We start from the raw sequence: 7,576 nt of genomic DNA on the forward strand, positions 1-7,576 counted from the left end.
TGCTTTTTTACGAATAGTATCCTTAAATACGTATTTGTTCTTTTCAAGTTTAAAAACATTTAAAGAACTTGACTAACTTTACAAAATGTCAATAGCAAATTCCATGTTTTCATGAAGATTTGAAACCTAAGAGAATATTGCTTTCGAGGTCTTACTGTAAATTATTGATATGAAAGTGAAAAATAATAGACATCATATTATCTACGCGTACTCGACTTGTATCTATAACATTTGGTTCCCCAAAGACTTTTGTTTGTACTCGTATTTCTTCGCTTTGTCATTAATCGTGCCAATATTTGCTTAGCAGTGAACTGTTCCTTCTGAATGTATATTTATATTATTGCTTCTCAACCACAACAACTGGATCTGGATATTACACGTAGATTCATATTTTCTTTGGATTAAACGAAGAGCAGATCAAATCACCCGCTGCCGTCACTCTTACCCATCCCAAAACCCAGAAAGTATTTCAAAAAGGCAATTTCAAAACAAATTGCACAAGCTGATGCACAGACTGATGTTTCATAGCAAAATTCAGATTTTTATTTACTCATATTTATTTTGTTTTATAAGGGATCCATGATACGGAATTCATAAAGGCTCTTTTTTATTTTAAATCTCTGTTGATGCAAATTTAAATTCAACATTCAAATAAAAATAAATATGATTGAGGCATTCTACGAGATGATGGATATTAAATTAGGTATCAAGAAAATTGTTGAATGGGCTGAAGGTGGCGACTGGCGATTGAGTATAATTGATTGATTCTAAAAATGAATGAATGAATTGAGTGCGAAAATACACGTTGATGCTTTTGTGTTCTTTTTAAGTGCCGCGAACATTATTCGTAGTTCATTGAATTTCTTTGATGATTGCATTTATGTATTTAGCTTTTCAGGTGCATTGCGAATATTAAAATCTGTTAAATTGATTTGAATCAAAATAAAATTAATCATCATTATGTATATCAAGAGTGATAATAGTCACCCTTTAAATGTTGATAGTTGTGTTGGATAAAAATAAATCTTTAATTACGTACTTGTGATAATTTTAATGTTGATGTTTAATGTCGTCCTTCCTCAAATGACACTGGTCGACAAAATTATATTTTTTTTTTGCACCAAAAAAAATGCTTTTTTAAAGGTTTAAGTTGGCCTTTAGTTCGAATTCCGTCTTAAAATTTGTCTAACACATCAGGTTTTCAAAATACGATACTTTGTCCTTGTGTTCTAGTTACAGTCTTAAGGTTTTTAGTATCTTACTTAGTTTTTGGAAATTCTCATTAGTTAAAGTCATTTATTTGAATCCATAAGAAGTTTTGAGCAAGCCTTGAATTTAATGCATTCACAATTTTGAAAAAAATATGTCTTGGAGTTAATTTTACGTTCTTGCTGCAAATCCGAAATTGAAATTCAATTTCAACTATCGATTCAAATTTTAAAAATATACCTACATTTTCAACATTACTTTTATATATTTCATGAGCTTGATATGTCCTTTTTCAGACGAGGAGCTCGAAATTAATAAAACAAATTTTTATCGTAAGAAGAATAAATTGTATGTAATATTTTTATTTTATTTTCTGAAAGTAACAGAGTTCATTTATTTGAATTACAAATTATTTGTCCAAAAAAAACTTACCGCAGTTTGCACTCCTCGAATTACTCATAATGAAATTTAAATTAAGAATAAACGGAGTAAACAAAAAATACAAAATAAAATTGGGACATTTCCACTACTGCTTCCTTAATCGAAGCTTAAATTTAGACACAGTATCAACTTCTCGTGAATTTGATGGTTTTTCTGATTCCATCCAAAGAATTGTTTCGTCCTACCTCGCACTGAAATCGTTGTTACGGGCGATTTTAATGTACACAATTGTTCATGGCTTCAACATTCAGGCCAGACAACACCCGATGGAGTGTGTGCAGAAATCTTCGCTGAGTTGAACCACCTAACTTAGCTGGTCAACGAGCCCACCCGAATATCGGACGTTGAAGGTCGAGCAGAAAACACTGTTGACTTGTTTCTTACCTCTGACTCTATCTCCTCTAGGCACATCTGACCAATGTGTTATATCAGCAAATTTCTCGTGTCAAAACTCTCCAGTTAAACAAAGAGCTCCTAAGAGAACCGTTTGGCAATACGAGAAAGCCAACTGGGACGGTCTCAATAATTACATCAGGATCTTTAACTGGTCACTATGCTTCCTCGATAGTGATGTTGACGCCAGCGCTGATATGATCACAAGTTTAATTTTCCTGGGAATGAGAACTTTTATACCGAACAGGGTTAAAAGTATCAGACCCAAAGAAAACGCTTGGTTTGATGCTAGCTGTAAGGAGGTTATTAGGGCCAAAGAGGTTTATTTCCGTTGCTATAAAGCCAACCGTACTGAGGAAAGCCGGAAAAAGTTCAAACAAGCCAGGAAAGCCTGCAACGCCCATAAAAAAATACTGCAATGTTCCAAAGGCAGTAAAATTTTTTGGTCATTTGTAAAAAACATGAGGAATTCTTCCTCTTCTTCGGTTCCTACGCTTGTTGTCAATGACACTCCTTTTGTTAACTCTTTAGAGAAAGCTAATCTCTTTGCTAGGCAGTTCGCCGCCAATTCTACGCTGCCAGTGAGTGTTATGACTCCGCCTGTACTTGAGCGAATTAGTGATTCTATGGGACCAATCTTTTTTCGCACTCATACTGTGGCAAGAATCCTAAGAGATATAAACACACATAAATCCGCATTTGTCCAGCCTATTCACAAAAAAGGCGAATCTTCCTCACCCTCTAACTACCGACCGATTGGATTTACGTCCCTTCTTTCCAAGGTCATAGAAACGCTGATTAATTATCAGCTCAAGAAATATCTTGAAGATCGAAAGCTTTTTAATGATCGGCAATACGGATTTCGTAGCAATAGGTCCACTGGTGATCTCATGGTTCATCTCACCGAACAGTGGAGCAAATCATCGTTTAGGAGAAAGTAAAATTATTGCACTTGATATTTCAAAAGCATTTGATAGGGTTTGGCATCTTGCTCTCTTATCGAAAATGCGTGCTTTCGGTTTTCATGAATCCCTTCTTCATTGGATTAGTAATTACCTTTCGAATCTCTCAATACAAGGGGTATTGGATGGATTCGAGTCTGAAAACCACAAAATAAATACTGGTGTGCCTTCAGGGCTCTGTTTTATCTCCAACACTCTTTCTCATTTTTATTAATGATCTCCTGTCTGCAACATCTAATCCAATGCATTGTTTCGCTGACGATAGTACTCTTAGCTTTTCATATTCGTTTTCAGATTCACATCTTTCTTCTTCGGATGTGGAACTGCAACGACAAAATATGATAAGCTTATTAAATTCCGACCTAAACAGCATTGTTCAATGGGGATTAAAAAACCGCGTGGAATATAATGCTTCGAAAACCCAATGCTGTCTTGTATCGTTAAAGCGAGATATACCCCCTTTGCCATTATCCATGGATGGCACTTGCATCTTGAGACTTAGCACCTCGATATTCTCGGTATGTGTGTCACCAACCACCTCTTGTGGAATGATCACATACGCGATGTCGCCAAAAATGCCGCAAGGTGTTTGGGTTTCCTTAGGCAATGCAAGAAATATATCACCCCTTCTGAACTGGCTGTTATCTACAAGTCTTACATACATCCAAAGCTTGATTATAACTCCCATCTCTGGGCTGGTGCTCCTGCAACCTACTAAAGCCTCTTGGATAGTATTGAACGTAGAGCATTTAAATTGATGGATGATAATATCATCATAAGTTCATTTACTTCGCTTTAACATCGTCGTAAGGTCTCTTGTCTGACCCTTTTTTACCGTTATTTTAACGGCATATGCTCTAGTGAAATAGCCAGTTGCGTTCCTCCCCTTAAATTGTTCAACCGTAATACTCGCGCTTCTAGGAATCCTAATCAGTATACCCTCGAGCCCAACTTCGGTCGTACTGTCAAATACAGAGATTCTATCTTTAGCCGTACTACGCGAATGTGGAATGCTTTACCACACTCTGCCTTTCCTAGTCATTGCAATATTCAGGAATTCAAAACCCATGTGCACCGACATCACCTTTTAAGCCCTCTCTCCTCTTCCTAGTGCTCAAACTGTGCTTCTGCATAATAAGGGTAGTAATATCCCCTTGAGAGTGTGTTTATTATAAAAAAAATGGGAAGGTGCAAAATGTGGTATCAAAAATGAAACAGCTATATTGCTGCATTTATGTAGTCATGTTTTTGTTTATGTTTATGAAGTAAGATCTGTTTATGTTTTCCAATGAAGTTAAGATCTGCTTCGTTCTGAACTTAAGGGCGTTCTTCCACATGATACGATATAATCGTTTAGACGACGGATTTGTTACAAGAACAAAAAGTACTTTCAATCCGTTGAATAGTTTTCTGTTGAAAACCGTATTAGAACCAAGGCTTCATGTTTTTTTTTTAAAGATTTATTTGATACACTTGAAATATATGTAACAAGTTTAAGATTGTTCGGAAATTGTTTGAAATACTTTATATACATATATATTTCAACTAAATATTATAGAAAGGTAATATACATTCTCAAACCTATCCCTAAAGATCTTTTTATAAGTGTTTTTTAACTTCAAATAGGAGGTTATTGTAATCGGTTAGATTTGTCAAGACGAGAGACTTGAATTACATTTTAAATTATATATTGTTACGTGATACCAAATAATTACATTTGTGGAAATCCAAATCCAATTAACGATATTTTTTTATAAATTGAAAACAAATATTTGTCACCTCGAAAATTTCCAAAAAATGATAACATCTCCAAAACAATTTTGTGCAACGAAGACTAACGTTTTCAATATCTGATACAAAATTTAAGAAAAATCGAATTGACAGTTTTCTTACAAAACATAAACAAAAATTAACAAAAGTTAGTAAAAATTGATTCTCAAAGTAAATATCTTTTCAAACTTTAAGATATTGGCTTCAAGCAAATCTTAACTTTTACAAAATATTGTTACCAACATCCAGTAAAATGTAGAGAAAAAACGAATGGATAGTTTATTTACAAAAAATAAAAACCTAAAAATAACAATAATAAAACTTGGTAAAAAATTTACTTTCGCCTCAAATGTCTTTTTAAAAATTAAAAACTTATTATCTCACAGAAAATATTGTTTTCGACATTTTTTTATAAGTATTCAGTAGTTCGTTTCTTCATAAAAAAAAGATAAAATCTCCAACAAAAAGAGGCTGGGATGCTACCCACACTGATAGCTTCCCATCCCGTCTGTAGATTTGTCTTGCTTAAAAGTTTCAAGCGTTTCGTGATAGGTTAAAAAAGTTGTCATTCGAATTATTCTTAACAAATTTAAAATTACCAAAAATATTTTTCATATAAGATTTTCATAAATCGATTTTTAGTCGAAAACAAATTTGTACCAATTTTAGTAGCATTTCTTAAATTTTTACAAATTGGATGAATTAAATTAATTTAAGAGATATCAAGAACCGAACATCGATTTTTACTAAATTTGCGTACTATTTTTTGTAGATTTTATTTTTTTTTATGAAAAACGGACTGTTGATTTAAAAAAATGGCTGAATATCGAAAAAACAATATTTTTTCTGTGAAATAAATAAAAGTTTGAAGACAATGATTTTGATTTTTGTAAAGCTATTTTAGTCGGAAGTACTGTTTTTTATTAGGTTTTAATGTTGCAAAACAATATTTCTAATAATTTAAAATTAGTTGAAAGCCATAATCTCAAAGTTTTGAAAAGATATTCGAGTCGAAATTCAATTTTTACCAACTTTGAGTAATGGTTTTTTAGGTTTTTATTTTTTATAAAAAAAAACAGTAAATTCGATTTTTCTCAAAATCTTACCAAATGTTAAAATTTTTATTTTTCGTTGCACAAAATTGTTGTTTATTCATTAAATTTCTAAGGTGACAGATTTTTTTTCAGCTTTTTTGTGTATAAAAAAACCTGGTTTGGTATCACGTTACAATAAATAATATAACATTTAATTCAAGTCTATAGCATCATTGGTTCGTAAGATATTTATGGTTAATCAAAATGTTCACCTTTTTTTAAACTGCTATGGTAAAAAAAAAATACCCACGAAATTCTCTTGAGAACCCTTTCTGTATCTTTCTGCATTATTATCTTTACAACAAAATGTATTTGAAGTTGATGTCTCTCCTTGTTCTTGACGAAAAAAAACGTCGCGAACATACGTACCCACCTACGCACAGACATCTTTTTAAAGATCTTTTATTTCGACTCTAGAGACCTTGAAACGTCGAGAAATGTCAAAATTTTCAATTCGACAAATCGGACCTATTACAATAACTTCCTATGGTAAGTTAATATTACGAAAATGTGGTGAAAATTGATGTTCGGTTCTCAATATCTCTCAAACCAATTTCATTCATACAATTTGTATTTGTTTATAAAAGAAATAAAAACTTTTAAGAAATGCTACTTAAATTGGTAAAATTTTGAAATAAAACTATTTCATTATATGCAAAATATTGTTGGTTATTTCATAATAATATAATAATTCAACTGACTTTTTTAACACAAAACGAAAGCCTACAAGGCAAATCGACAGACGAGATGGAAAGTTATTAGTGTGGGACGCAACTCAGCCTCTTTTTTTTTTAATTTGAACTTGATATCAACCAAGGACTATGTCTGTATACCGAAAAACTGCCAATTTAAAATGTTGTGCCCGACTTACTTTATACTCTGTATTTATTTTCATTTCGAAAATCTTAATGGTAACTTGACAGACGTCAATTTTCAATTTCTTCTTACCGATGCACTGGGTTCACTAATTTTTATTGGCACTGAGGAATATTTATCATGAATTGAAAAAAATAAGTAACCAAAACTTAGAAGAGCTTCATCCTCTTATCACGCTAAATCCTATATAACTTTGTCTTATTTCTACCCACCTTATAATCTTCCATATCATAATAAAAAGAACAAATAAAAACTTTGGAATCACCGCATTTTACTTTTTATATACATTCTTTAACAAAAAAATAAAATTAAGAAGTAAGGAGGTAGAGTACCAAACTTAAGAATGGGTAATTTGCGGTTGGAATTAATACTTAAATTGTTTTTAATAGCTTTTGCATTAAAATTTTGGGTTTTCATGTAGGTATATGATTATTAAGGTTTAAAATAAAAATCTTAGATACAAGAATGAAAACAATATCACTTTCTACAGGGAATAAATCAATACATTGTATATGGGCTACATAACCTTTAAGCCAAATATGAGAGTTATCTCTAGATAAATCTTAAATTTCATAAGAAATGTGAAAATTCAAGTGAATAATGTCTGAGAAGTTTAAATTCATGTTTGTTTACATTTATGAATATTAACGAAAGAAAAACTCGTTAATATGTCATATTTTATTCACATATTCATTGCAAAGGGTGTTTTTTGGAAGTATACTTTCGTCTTAAAAAAACACCCACCAACTTTCTATTCGTCTGTAGATGCTTCCTAAAAAAAATATTAATAACAAAAATGTCTGTAAGATAAAGTAGTTTGATGTCAATATC

This window comes from Eupeodes corollae, chromosome 1 (genome assembly GCF_945859685.1).
Source record: "Eupeodes corollae chromosome 1, idEupCoro1.1, whole genome shotgun sequence".
In the NCBI taxonomy this organism is placed as follows: domain Eukaryota; kingdom Metazoa; phylum Arthropoda; class Insecta; order Diptera; family Syrphidae; genus Eupeodes; species Eupeodes corollae.